At 36.2% G+C, this 15703-nt stretch overlaps 1 pseudogene; it reads right to left on the reverse strand.

Moving 5' to 3' along the window:
- Positions 1-204: 204 nt before the first annotated feature.
- Positions 205-14853, reverse strand: LOC149171131 (DNA polymerase delta catalytic subunit-like; annotated as a pseudogene).
- Positions 14854-15703: the final 850 nt, after the last annotated feature.

Consider the following 15703-nt stretch of genomic DNA (forward strand, 5'->3'; position numbering starts at 1 on the left):
AGGAGAAAAGATATATCGAACTGGTTAGCATTAAATAACAAGGACTTGACAATTACTATACAATAAATAAACCATGCTCATCTTGATTCAGGGACCAAATAAATTCCCTGGTCCATTAAATCAGAGAAACATACACCAAAGAAAACTCAGGAAAACAAAAATATTCGATAATACAAAAAATTACAAGCTACTCAGGCAGCATCCTCAAAACTGCCAGTGCTCTAGTTGCACCTTTGCTTCAGTTAGGTCTTTCTGAGCTTTCTTCCTACGATAAAATATTGGGCAGTCACGACTGCAATAAGGATAGGACATCAATGTAAGTATAAAAGAGATAGAAATTGTAAAAATAAAAATAAAACATCCTATTAATTAAAAACAAATACATGATCACATAAATGTTACAAAATACATCCATAATGTAAATTTAAATCATGTTATGAAAATGTAATACTTGAAATATAGCATTCAAAACATTTGTGCAAAGAACATGTTGGTGCAAAGAGCCTTGGCACCACTAACATTGTGTCCATAGTTTACCAAAGAGAATTTCTAATTCCCTCACTGAAATTGATCAAATATTAGTGTCATATGATAGAAAATTTAGGTGAGAACAATAAAACCAAGGCCTACTTTAAATTCTCCAAATAAAGAGTAATGGTATTAGAATATCAACTTACCATTTGCAACTGTTTTATGATACAATTCTGCGTCTCTTGCTTTGCAATGTGAACAAAGAGTTTGATCTTCTTTGCTGCAATGGCAACATGAAATCAGGTAACATCATGAATTTCAGTATGAAGCAACCTAATCAGACATTCTTATTATAAGAAAGCTAAACAGTTTCTTACAAGGAGAGCAGGCATGGAATCATGCAACCTCATAGATTTTTCCACATCAAAAAGATGAACCCTAGTAGCTTTCTAAAGTGCCAAACTGAAATAATAGTTACTATCAATTGTGCACTACTGTAAGCAAGGAAATCACATGCAGGACACCCTCTACTTGTATTAACTAAATACTTGATAGGGGTTTTGCAACCAATACAACTGAGTTGTTTCTTGGCAAATTTCATAATTCCACTATTTGAAGGAGTTGATATGGAAACTGCTCGTGTGTGACTACCATGAAGAAGCTCCTTGCTTGCATTCTTCAAAATGGGCTCAAATATTCTCAGCAGTGGCTACAGAGCAAAAACAGGCACTAATCAAAAACACTTAGCTGGAAAGAATTACTATCTATCAAGATATATTTGAAACGCTGGTGAAATTTTCAAAAAGAGCATAAATTGCAAGTGATGATGCTTTGGTCTTTCACCTTGCTTAGTTGATTCTCCAGATAATATTGTGGATCAATACGGATGTTATTCTCCAGTACGTAAATTGGATCCTCATATTTATCATATGCCTGAGCCCAAGTAAACACATTAGTCATTATATCCATAATCCCTCTGTAAATTATGCCTCCAAATAAAACATAACAAAATAATTAAAATAACAATTTTTTAGTGCAATATTGAGACTTACGCTGAGCACAGAAGGGGTTGATTATTACCTTGGAACCTTTTGCAGCCTTTATGATGACATATGGAACACGATCACCCACAGTTGGAGCAGTTGCAGCATCCCTCTGTAAACCAGGGGAAACTTGGCTTTAAAAAACGACATCAATTTAAAAAATCCAACAATGGACTCATTGTCAATAAAAAGCAAAATATTACAAGAGTCTTTAGATGCACCGCAGTAATAAAAATAGAGAGATAGGATTGAAATGGAACTAGAAGGCATTGCACCATTCATTATACTTGTTCTGAGAAGTTATTTCCAGTATTTACCTTCCGCATGCGCTCAGCTAGTTCCACATGTGCTGTGTTGACTGCACAGTCATCTCCAGTCTTTGTCAGACCCTGACTCAACAAAGAGATTGTTAGCACAAGCAAACAACAATGCCCTTAAGAATATGATGATAGCCTTGATAAAGGATATGACCTGCAAACATTTGTTTCTGCCGCAACTAAATAGTAATCAATTTTTCTCAGGATGAGATTAGAAATGCAGATATATTATATATTGTCATGTTTTGATTCTCTTCAATTGTATAAGAGCCTCCCTTAACACTTCTTCCTCCCATTGCTAGTAGTAAATATTGACTGAATCCCTTCCAAGTACAGAATGTAGGGAGAAGAAACATGACAGACTTAAAAAGGAAACTTCCATGGCCTGCCCCAACTCAGTATATAGTATATGCTTATAACACTTGAAACCAGGAATATGTAATAAGTGACTTGCTCGCAATGTAAATCTCCTCTTCCCCCTATCATATTTTCTCCATTTCAAAAGTAACAAATGGTCAAACAAATTTGGTCATAAACATGCAGAAGGATTCATTGTTCTCACCTTAGTTATCACCAAAAGTGACAAATCCATTCTGTTAATTAACAAGTCAGAAATAGTGTTGTTGACATACTGCACTGCACCAGGTATGTCACGATCAATGAGTATTTTGTGAAGGCACTCTGTAACCAAGTTCTTCACCAGCAGGAAATTGTCCCTTCGCACTATTTCAATGCCTGTTGATATGGAATATTTAAAAGATCAAGAATATTTAATAATTAAGAAGGCATCAAATAAATTATTTTTCTAAGAGCATTTTGAGCCTTCACAAACACTGAGGCCTGTCTTTGAAACAAAAAGATCAGGTTTGTCACCTTTAGTATCCATTTTTTCATAGGCATCTGGCTTTGTCCACAATAACCTACCATATCTTTTCTTGCTGATCAACAAGTATGGGTAGTATAGTTTTTCAAATTCTAGTTTAATAGGCCGCATAAAAGCATATGTTAAATAATGCACTGATTAGATGCCAAAGATGCACCAAATTGATGTAGATAAGCCACAGGAAAGCATAACTGATCATCTTGTCCTGTGCATATTTACAAAGATCTCATGGAAGATGAATGTCAAAAGAAGATTAGTTTTAAAAAGAAAGGTGATATTAAAACATTCATTCCTACAAAAACATCATTAACAACTCTAGAGGCTTCACGGATATTTAAAATTCTTGACACTGTACCTTTGTAAATGTACCACTAATATAATATGAGGCTTCCCTCCCTAGCGTCATGGCCTCTTCTATATTTGGTACACCAAACTGTATCATAATTGAATCTGTATCTCCATATACAACCTAGATTCAAATATAAAAATATAATATCAAGCTTTACAATATAAATCTTGGTTAGGATCAGATCACCCATTATGATTTAAAGAACTTGGACTATCACCAATACAACAAGTGTACTTCTTGTCATTACTGATCCAGTTCAAAGGTTACAAATTCCTTTAGTTGCTAAATAATAGCCTACCTCAGCATTGTATTGGTAACCACCAACTATTGTGAACCTTTCTTCAACTAGCCTCTTTGTATGCTCTATCATTTGACGAACTGGCAGGTGGAAAAAAAATGAGATGATTAATGATATGAAATTTTAAAAACAATACGTAAAATCGATATTGTCTGATGGAACAGAGAATGTGTCAAAAGATCAAACTAGACTTGTAATCAAAATATAATAAGATGGCCTAAGCATATCATCTTAGTTGTACAAGTACGCATGACTAATTAATGCAATTCAAGAACTCGATCTTATTTGTACAAGATTGTCAATTACAGCTCATACCCAAAACATTATGCCAGGAGGAAGAAAAGAATTACTTGGATATAATTGATACCCAAAAATAATAAATGTGAATGGCTGATACATGCATATATATAATAAGAGAGGACTGCAAGCATCTCTATCTTGTAAGTAAAAGAAGCACCAATAACATTACAACTAGGAAAAACAAGGGGAGAATCAAGGTGTCCATGGATTTAATGTTTTTTTTCCATGGAAGAACTGTGAAATTACCATAGCTCGTCACACTCGATGAAATCTCCAAATAGGGCAATTGGCCAACAGTGGCACCAGTAAACCTATAAACTGAATTCCCACTGATCTGCAAGTGCACACAGTCAAAACTATTTTATGTGTTTCACCAGCATACCTAGTTTTACTTTTATTCCATGTCCAAGCCATAATTAATACAGACTTGACAAAGCTGTAATTACCTTCAAATCCAATTGTTGGCCATCCAAGACAGCCTTTTCAAAAGGATCTTTAGCCTCCTAAACAAGATTATAGGAAGTTAAAAACTGAGATGCTAAGTGGAAAAAATACAAGCATGTAACATGAACATAGGAAGTACTTAGTTCACCACCTTTAGGTCTGCCTTGGCTCTTTTCCCGGCAGCCAGTAACTCTTCTAGGATCTTTGGTAATATGCCCTAGGTAATAGGAAAAAGAGCATTCAATTTAGCATCATCGAAAATGGTCAGCATATGATGGTTAAAAAGTAAATAATGAAATAAGTATCAGTGATCGTCGTAAAAAGTCATCTATGAAAAATAAGCCCATCCTGGTCTAGCTTCAAATAAATGCCAAAGCCTACATAGATTTGTGAGTTATAACAAATCACAAGCAAGGAGAAAGTGTATACCTTCTATAAAGTTGGCTTCACAAAAGTCTCACCCGATGGTGTTTTATTTACACACTCTGGTTGGAGATTAAATTTTGCAATGTCCTATGACCTCACCCATGTTGAGAAGGATCAAAAGCCATTTTGTAACTATTTTAGTTGATAGTGCGAATATCTCAATCTTCCAATAATACAGCTTATATGGGGATGCCTAAGGGGCAGGGCTACTTAACAGATGCCAGACTTATTGGTCTCTGTATGCATTTCTCTTTTAGACCTAGTATAGATGTACAATTTTACTGACAGCTAAGACAATGAGAATGCTCAAGTGGCTTAATTATCATCATTCACAACTATCATGAAGGAGTATGATGATAGGTTTTTATTTCATATATTAGATAAAAATTCAACCATCAAATTGGGAAGATCTTACGGAAGGAGTAGGATACGGGATTTTTGTGAAAACTGGGTAAACATTCCATTTGCATCATGAAATAGCACATATCGAATTCACATGGTAAATCATAATCCCAATATAGTAGCGTTTTCAAAATTGCATATCAAATTTATCATAATCAAATAAATAATAAAATTTAGGACCTACAACGGTCTTAGTGATGCCCATAATCTATGAGTACTCATAAATCCATGAGTACCAAGCACAAGAGGCTACTTTAGCCCAGAAAGGGACCTCTTCAACTCGCACACATGGGTATCCCATTCTAACAAAGATATTATATTTGAACCCAAGCTGAAACAAAACCATGAATCACTCTTCCTGCCACTTGCATCTATGGCCTTGTCAAAATCCACTAAAGCATGCAACAGCTCAAAGCACTGTGCCAGTGTGCCCTTTAAGTACCTCGCATACCTCAGACCATGGAGCATATTTGCAGCAACCTCAGCGCAACCACATATTAGCAGCCAAGCTGGACAATAAATTGGTGTCTGAGCCCCAATTGTTTGTGAGACAAGGGATCTCATGCACACAACAATTTGACTGCTAAATTCTACCAAATATGTTAGGGAACCTATATACTTTTTGTACGCTGACGAATCAACCAAATTTGAATCTTAATCTACTGATAACTTCAAAATATGTATCATAAAATTAGCCTATGGTTTATTGTCCATTATCCAAAACTTCTTCAGAATCTCAATTGCTTACGTACCCCTATTCGACGACCACCTCACCTCAACTTAGCCAAACCTCCAAGACCAAGAAATAACACATGTCCTGAATACATGTAGATTCAATATTTGTGTTTTTTGCTTTAGGTCATTGAATTTGAAGTAATTCAACTATTTTATTTTTCAGGGAACTGAATTTATAGAAATATATCTGTCTTTTCATGTCCTGAATATATAGAAATGTAGATTCAATATTTGTTTTTTTAGGGTATAGAAATATATGATTCAATATTTATAAATTCAAAGTTTTTCAAAGCAATTCATATAGATTCAATATCTGTACAAAAATCATGTGCCTCAAATTGATCTGTCCTGTATTTAATTTCATAATTGGAAAGATCGTAGGCAATGAGATAGGTATTATGACTCACTGCTAAAAAAATCATATACCCTGAATAATATAAACTCTGATAATGAAAAATCATGCCCCTCACAGTATGTTGTACTACTAAGAAATTATTGTTCTAAGAAATATAGTGCTTGAAGCAGTGCTCTTTTTCTACCATATTCGGAAAGCATCACAGGCAGCAAATATAGTATGCCGTGTTACTGGAAAATCAGATGTCTCAAATAACATGTTGTGTATTGTTGAGAAATCAGGTGTCCAATACAGTGCTTTTTGTTGAAACAGTGTCCATTTCTATAAATTTTGTTTATTGATCTATAGAAAATTCAAATCTATTATACTGAAATTTCTTTTTACTAAAGTTTGCTTTACTATATTTGATTGAGAATTATAAGTAGCACTCTATTTGGCAGTAAATATAATTCCAAAAATGGCAACATATTATTTTGCAGAGCCAACAACATATACTCCATAATATTCATCAATAAATTTATAATTGGAAAGTAAAGAGATTTCTTACTGCTTCTTCCTCAGAAGTAGTATTGTTTCTATACATGGGAGGCCCAAAACTCCACGAGCAACACATGTCAGATCTCTTCGAATTCATCACAAATGAAAATTTCCTACAACTAGTCCAAGTTTCGTTGCCGTGGAAATCACAAGATTGACCCTACTCTGGCTATTACAGATATTCTCATTATGGCACTATTTAAAATACCCTAACCAAGTTCATCCATTTTTAATTGTCAAACAATACATAATTCCAATGGGTCGTTTGGAAACACTCTATCTTTTCACTTACAATACAGTTCAGGATGGTAGGTATTTCAGAACATTTGGCCAGTAGTTTTTATAATGTCAACTTAGTTAACACTCTCTGAATCATTTTTCAAAACATGGCATTTGGTACTGCAAGACAGTGGCTCTCATAAAACTCTTGACTATGTCTCATCCATGAAATCCATTGATGGAACCTATGATGCTGTTGGGCAACTTATCTGTACGAATTCTATCTTTGAGAACTCATGTCTGGAATAGGTGGTTTGAAGACTAATTATATTTTTTTATTTTTTTGATAGGTTTGTTACAGTTATTTTCAGTTATGGAGGTCTTTCATGGGGCAATAGGTAGGTTTTAATGTCTTTAAGAACTCATGTCTGGAATGTTTGGCATAGGTGGTTTGAAGACTAATTATATTTTTTTTATTTTTTTACAGGTTTGTTACAGTTATTTTCAGTTATGTAGGTCTTTCAAGGGGAGATAGGTAGGTTTTAATGTCTTTAACAACTATTTCCTTTCTCTGATGAATTTAATGAACAGATCAGAAAACAGTATCACAAGGGAAATCATTAGTCCTTGTTGCATCCAAGAGAATAGGTGGCCCATTATTGGTAACAATAATTCACAATTCATATGACTTAGAGAAAAGCTAGGAAACCCTTTTATGAAAATAGGGTTGGAATATGAGGCTTTGCTTGCCTTTGATACTAATTTTGATGATATCTAAAATCGAAAGTTTTTCGTTTTTGGGCAATGCTTTGAGAAACATGTGTGGATTGATTAGTTATGCTATGTGGATGGGTGGATGATAGTGAGGATGGAACCCTGGTGGATAGCTTCTCACTCTATAAACGCCCCACCTTGTCGGTATGTTTGGATATGTTTTCAAAGTGATACAATACACATATACAGAATAGGCCCCCGATTTTTTTTATTGTTGTATGAGAAGTGATAATGTCCATGTCTTTGCAATCGTTGTTGTAGTTTTTGTGAATAAAATCATGCATAGAAGCTGCTTTAACTTCAATAAAATAAAATCACGCACAACAACTTTAACTTCAAAGTCAATCTATGCAGTTCTCAACCACCCGCTGAAGGCATTGACTCTGTTCTAGTTCCCCTAGTATTAATATTAATGATGTGTTCCCTTTGCTATAATGATTTCAATACTCCATTAAACAAGCCCAACCTTACCGACAGTAATGATGTGTTCCTTGTTCAAGTATGGATGAATCTGTTCTTGAAAAAGCAGTCACAGCTGAGGAGACTGTTCAAAATAATCCCAATTCCTACAACTATACCAATGAATACAGCTACGCAAGGAAAATAATACCAATGCCAACATCTTTGCAAGGGAAATACATCAAATTGAAAGGAAAATACCTGTGGAAAATAAACCCTTTGTTGTCTTCCTTGAAACTTCTAGCTCAGCTTCGAGTTCCTTTGCAAAATAACAGTGAAAGCCCTAGCATATAAAAACTAAAACAATTTAGCGCCAAAAAGATTTTTGGCCTCTACACCAAAAATGTTTCGGTGGTTTCAGCTGTCTTGTTTCCATTTTAAGATGGCCTAGCCCATTGTTTCCTGCTATTTCCCGCCCATGTCTCCCACTTTTCATAAGAATGAGGGTCTTAATATCTATCTCCCGCCACCCACAAATAAATGAGTATGTACTCTGCTTTCGTTGGGCCTCATGCCCTTAATGCCCATCATAGAAACCCTACTCTCATGGCTTTCAAACATTAGTGTTTGTCTCTCCATTTTCTCGGCAAACCCTTCATTGCAATGGGGCAAACGAGGAGGAAGGTTTGGTTGATGATGAGGAGGAAGGTTTGGTTGTAGAAGCAAAGGTGTTGGTTCATTGCAGTGTGGAGGAAGGTTTGGTTGATGAAGATGTAGCACCATTTTCCACTGGATTCGTAATGGAAATTCGTGGTAGGAATCAGGCAGGGAATGGAGTAGTTTCGCTAGGCCCACCATTGGATTCCGTTCCATCAATTCCTCCCAAAAGCCCAATTTCTTTCTTGTGCCGTCTAGAGAATCCCTCTGGAACAAATCGAGGCGATTCTCTAACCATCTCTTAGCACAACAGAAACAAAGTGATATTGGTGTGGCACTGTCACCATCTTCGTGAATCTGCAAACATTTCTCAATCTTTTTCATTCCTCTGTTCCTTGCAGAAACGCTATCTTTTCCTTGAAACCCTCTATGTTCTTGTATATACTTTTGAATACAAATTGGCAAAACCAAAGTAATTAAGGTATCAAACCAATGAGTCATGATCCTTAAGAATGGCTCGAATCTCAAACCAAGTCCACGAGCTAAGCATCAAATCTACGTAACATACCAAATTCTTGTCAACCCCACACGTAGCCCAGAGCTCTAGTTTATAGCCAAAACACAAAGGGAAGAGCCCACAAGGGGTGCAAGTGTATGGGTGAACTGAAAAGAAACCCTGATTGTCATCCTCCCGCTCTGAAGAAACCATAAAATTTGAAATACCACTTTCTTCCAAGGAACTCTTCAAACCACCGTTCCAAGGCTGGTCGACAGAGGAATTCTCCAAAGCTTGAGATTTCGATAGACACGAAACCACTTGCAAAAATAAAAGCAGCTTTCAAACTGCAGAGCCACCCAAACCCTAAGCTGCGAATAAGCCATAATCTTGAAAACCGGAAATCCACCGAGATCTTGAAAACTGGAAATCCACCGAGATCATGGGGAGGCCACCTCTTATAGAAGAAAGATTGTGGTCTTAACCAGATGTCTGGCGAGGCCAGGGGCTTGTTTGCCTTGTAACCACTTTAGAGGCCAGAAAAGAAATCCAAACGCCTTGACTGTAGGTTTTCCAAAAGCAGTGGGTTTCCAGGTTTAGCAGGAGGAAAGGCTGGTCGGCTCCCACTTCGATTTTTCCTCGTGGCTTTTCTTATGGTTCGAAAACTAGGCTTGAAGCGGTTTCTTTGTTGATCGCAAGGCTCTCGAATGTAAGTGGTTTTGGCTCGTCGAGAGCAATGCCACTCAACTCTCCCCACGTGGCGGTGGTAAGAATCTTCAAACCACCCTTCCCCACACCTTATTCTCCTTGCATCTTGGTGCTCTGATATCCCTCAGCGCCATCCATTTCGGCAGAAGCTTTCGACGGTCAGATCTCGTCGAGCTAGTTTGGCGGGCCGAGAGTGTGTTCACTGTTTGAAAATATATTTAAATTAAATTTTAAAATTATAAGTAAATGTTTATATATATAATGAGTGTTATTTTATATTATATAAAACATGTATTAAGTATAGTATAAAAATGACTCACCAAGTTTTAAGGAATGAGAAGGAATTTATATAATGTGGATTTAGTCATTTAATAAATTAGATAATAGAGCTTAAATTTGTTTAATTATTATTAAAGTATTATGTTGAAATGAGTAATTAAAATTGAATTTTTTATTTAATATTAAAATATTATGTTGAAATTTATAAGTTGTTATTTTACTTTATTATTTATTGGAAGTGTGAATATTTATATTATTATTATTTTTAATATATTGTGTGTGTGGTATTTTGAGTTAATAATAAATTTAAGTGTAAATTGATTATCGATAAAGAATTTATTGTCAAACATATTAGGCATACCAAATCATTCATGGATGGTAATGGTGGTAGTGGTTCCAAGCATTTCAAACTATAAACTAAAGATTTAACGAGTGAAAATTAAGGTGGAAGAATCCCTAGTCTAACTTGAAGATGGATGAATCTATGATAAAAGATATCAAGTGGGAACTTGATGAGATAAGACAAGATTCACAATGAAAATCATGCAAGTGATGGATAAATCACTAGGGGACAACAAGCACATCATTTCAATTGTGGGGACTTGAACCCAAGCTGCTCTAGTAAGAGCCAAGTATCTTGACCTACTGGGCTACAATGGAAGTATAACAATGGATTAAGCCTTCATGCAGGTGGATTAAGCATAACCTAAGACTTAAATAAGGATGACCTCATGTATGTGTTCCATTTGGATAAGCACAATATGTATAGTGATCATGGAATTTTAACATGATATTGATGATTTAAATGATTGTACAAACGATAATATCTTAACATTGAATTTGACTCAAATGTCCTTGGGGAAGGAAGAATATTCGATAAGAGGTTAAGGCTCAAGATGATGGGACTCATTTGAAATTTAATGATGTACTTAGATGAGTATACCTATGATGTAATGGTTAACTTCCTAATAGAAAGAACAAGAAATGTATATTGAAAAAGTAATTGGTACCTTGATGAAAACATGACACTAATAGTACTCATGGGATAACATAATCCTGTTCAGAGTTGGACAAAATCCTCACATAGATCCTAGAGGGATGTTGAACTGTTTATACAAGTAAATGAAATTAATTCATGATAAGAATGCTTATAGTGTATTGTTGTTCTATATTTGATAAGTATTGAGATGATTCTCATATTAATGATGTTTCGTCATATGATGGCATGTGGTAAATGTATATAGTTCTAATGAGAGGTTAATGATGTATATGTGGTGCTTATTTAATTATTTGTTATGATAATGATGTTGAATTCTCATGATGGATATGATATGCATAGGGATCATGATGTAAATTGACATGTGGTTCATTTATTATGAGATGTCATGATATATCCTTGATGCTGATATGTTGATGTTATAACTTATGAGAGTATTTTATGATATGAAACATGGGGTAGTTGCATGCAAATTTTATGACGTTCAAGAGTATGCATATAAGAGTATGCATATAACACCAATCAAGCAAGTTGAGTTCGTCATCAAGCGAGCATGAATTCCAGAAAGTTCTAACAAGTGTTCTCAGCAAGTACAATAAGCCACAAATCAAGCGAGCGTGCCATTCAAGTTCCATAACAAGCGAGCCTGTCATTCAAGTAAAGTGAAACAGTTCAAAGCACGACATCTACGACAAGAGAGCCTGACTTCAAGTGAGCAAGTTCAGATGGCGCAGCATATTCAGTTATTAAACATTCTTCACAGTTTGATCAACTCCAGTGATGAAGACATGGTGCACGTCAGCAAAGAAACTCTTGCTGATATTTCACGGCATCTACAGCAAACGCATGAAACCATTGAGTTTCTTCAGCTTGAGTCCCAACTTCAAAGGAATGAATTGAAAGAAAAGAGTGATACTTTCAAGTCTTTGAACCATCTAGATGATAAGTCATTCATCCCAACAACTTCAAGTGTGGAAATTGTTCATGATCAACTTCAAATTTCTTCCAAACCCATCATCAAGCCCTGGGAAGAAATTCAAAATAACAAAAATAGAAGAGGCTTAGGATATGTCCCTGATGACACCAACTTACAAATCCCAGATTATTCCAAGCCAATTAAGTTTGTGAGTGCAGGATTTCTTGAACCACTCACCTCAGCAGGTTCTGAGAAAGTTGTAGACAAACGAAATTGCATGCAACCTGAAGTTCATGTTCAACCGAAATGCTCTCATTGTCAAAGAGCCGGTCATTTGGAAGATCAGTGTTTTGATCTCCATCCGTGTTGCCATTGTGGCAAGCCCAATCATTCCTCAGCAAAATGTCGCAACCACCAAAAATCAGGCAGATTGAAGATACATTATGACTGGATTGATCCTTGGGAATGGTCATCCACAGTCAAACGGTCGTCTCAGTTCTACAACCGGCTACAATCTTACATAGTGCACCCAGCAGTGAACCGATGATGGTACTCTCATGCAATTGAATGAGGGAGTACAACAGTGAAACTCTCCTACACCTGAAGGGGGGGAGTTCAGATATATTTTGGAGAAGATTGTCTCTCCTTTCAGCTGACAAAGGGGGGAAAATGTCAATGAAATTGACAAGTGGTTGTCAGACTGAAAGTCTCGACAACATCAGCGAAGCAGCCAGTGGGCATCGACAACATCAGCGAAGCAGCCAGTGGGCATCTTCATCAACCAGTGGGCATTTGTCATCAGCAGTGAGCATCAGCAAATTCGCCAGTGGGCGATCGACAGCCAAAGCAGCAGTGAGCAGCTTTCATCATAGCAAAAGCAACATTGAGTTGTTTTTCGACATCTTCAGCGAGTGGGCCATCATCATCAGCAAATACGCCAGTGGGCATTCATCAAATTGTGTCAGTGGACACCGGATGCTGTTTTTCAAGCAAAGGACAGTTGGATCCTTTTGCGGCTTGGCACATGATGGAGTTGTCAAGCATCCCTCTGAGATGAATCAGTCATGCAGCTGGCTCAGTCTCTTCATTTTGCGGTTTGTTCAGCATCCAGATTTGGCGGTTTTTTCAGGCAATGTTTTGAGGATCAACATGAGAACTTGGAAGATGGTTCCTCGTTCTTATTTTGGATTTATCATTGAAGGGGGGAATGTTAGCCTCTCTCATAAAACAATAATAAATCCAAAAATAATAAATTAATTAATTAAAAATTCCAAGTTAGGAATTTGTGCCTAACTCTTGGGTTGTTCCTCTAAGATAGGAGTCAGTTTAGGTAACTCCTATATTGGTGTGTGTTTGGTGAGAAATTATCTCAACCACAAGTGTCCAAGATAGCACGCACTATCTTGAGAACACTGTCTCTCATCTATTTATTTGTAACACTATATTCAATTATTTTTGTAATGAAAGTGTAATGAGAGAGAAGCATGAGGCTTCAGCCTTTTTCCGCCAATATTGTGTCTCTGGTTTCTATGTATGATTTATATATTTTATTGAGTTAATGTAATTTTCATCACCTCAGCATTGTATTGGTAACCACCAACTATTGTGAACCTTTCTTCAACTAGCCTCTTTGTATGCTCTATCATTTGACGAACTGGCAGGTGGAAAAAAAATGAGATGATTAATGATATGAAATTTTAAAACAATACGTAAAATCGATATTGTCTGATGGAACAGAGAATGTGTCAAAAGATCAAACTAGACTTGTAATCAAAATATAATAAGATGGCCTAAGCATATCATCTTAGTTGTACAAGTACGCATGACTAATTAATGCAATTCAAGAACTCGATCTTATTTGTACAAGATTGTCAATTACAGCTCATACCCAAAACATTATGCCAGGAGGAAGAAAAGAATTACTTGGATATAATTGATACCCAAAAATAATAAATGTGAATGGCTGATACATGCATATATATAATAAGAGAGGACTGCAAGCATCTCTATCTTGTAAGTAAAAGAAGCACCGATAACATTACAACTAGGAAACACAAGGGGAGAATCAAGGTGTCCATGGATTTAATGTTTTTTTTCCATGGAAGAACTGTGAAATTACCATAGCTCGTCACACTCGATGAAATCTCCAAATAGGGAAATTGGCCAACAGTGGCACCAGTAAACCTATAAACTGAATTCCCACTGATCTGCAAGTGCACACAGTCAAAACTATTTTATGTGTTTCACCAGCATACCTAGTTTTACTTTTATTCCATGTCCAAGCCATAATTAATAAAGACATGACAAAGCTGTAATTACCTTCAAATCCAATTGTTGGCCATCCAAGACAGCCTTTTCAAAAGGATCTTTAGCCTCCTAAACAAGATTACAGGAAGTTAAAAACTGAGATGCTAAGTGGAAAAAATACAAGCATGTAACATGAACATAGGAAGCACTTAGTTCACCACCTTTAGGTCTGCCTTGGCTCTTTTCCTGGCAGCCAGTAACTCTTCTAGGATCTCTGGTAATATTCCCTAGGTAATAGGAAAAAGAGCATTCAATTTAGCATCATCGAAAATGGTCAGCATATGATGGTTAAAAAGTAAATAATGAAATAAGTATCAGTGATCGTCGTAAAAAGTCATCTATGAAAAATAAGCCCATCCTGATCCAGCTTCAAATAAATGCCAAAGCCTACATAGATTTGTGAGTTATAACAAATCACAAGCAAGGAGAAAGTGTATACCTTCTGTAAAGTTGGCTTCACAAAAGTCTCACCCGATGGTGTTTTATTTACACACTCTGGTTGGAGATTAAATTTTGCAATGTCCTCTGACCTCACCAATGTTGAGAAGGATCAAAAGCCATTTTGTAACTGTTTTAGTTGATAGTGCGAATATCTCAATCTTCCAATAATACAGCTTATATGGGGATGCCTAAGGGGCAGGGCTACTTAACAGATGCCAGACTTATTGGTCTCTGTATGCATTTCTCTTTTCGACCTAGTATAGATGTACAATTTTACTGACATCTAAGACAATGAGAATTCTCAAGTGGCTTAATTATCATCATTCACAACTATCATGAAGGAGTATGATGATAGGTTTTTATTTCATATATTAGATAAAAATTCAACCATCAAATTGGGAAGATCTTACGGAAGGAGTAGGATAAGGGATTTTTGTGAAAACTGGGTAAACATTCCATTTGCATCATGAAATAGCACATATTGAATTCACATGGTAAAGCATAATCCCAATATAGTAGCGTTTTCAAAATTTCATATCAAATTTATCATAATCAAATAAATAATAAAATTTAGGACCTACAACGGTCTTAGTGATGCCCATAATCTATGAGTACTCATAAATCCATGAGTACCAAGCACAAGAGGCTACTTTAGCCCAGAAAGGGACCTCTTCAACTCGCACACATGGGTATCCCATTCTAACAAAGATATTATATTTGAACCCAAGCTGAAACAAAACCATGAATCACTCTTCCTGCCACCTGCATCTCTGGCCTTGTCAAAATCCACTAAAGCATGCAACAGCTCAAAGCACTGTGCCAGTGTGCCCTTTAAGTACCTCGCATACCTCAGACCATGGAGCATATTTGCAGCAACCTCAGCGCAACCACATATTAGCAGCCAAGCTGGACAATAAATTGGTGTCTGAGCCCCAATTGTTTGTGAGACA

Source organism: Pinus tabuliformis, chromosome 4_2, assembly GCF_031772625.1.
Source record: "Pinus tabuliformis cultivar Carrire ecotype Pingquan chromosome 4_2, CPIR1, whole genome shotgun sequence".
In the NCBI taxonomy this organism is placed as follows: Eukaryota; Viridiplantae; Streptophyta; class Pinopsida; order Pinales; family Pinaceae; genus Pinus; species Pinus tabuliformis.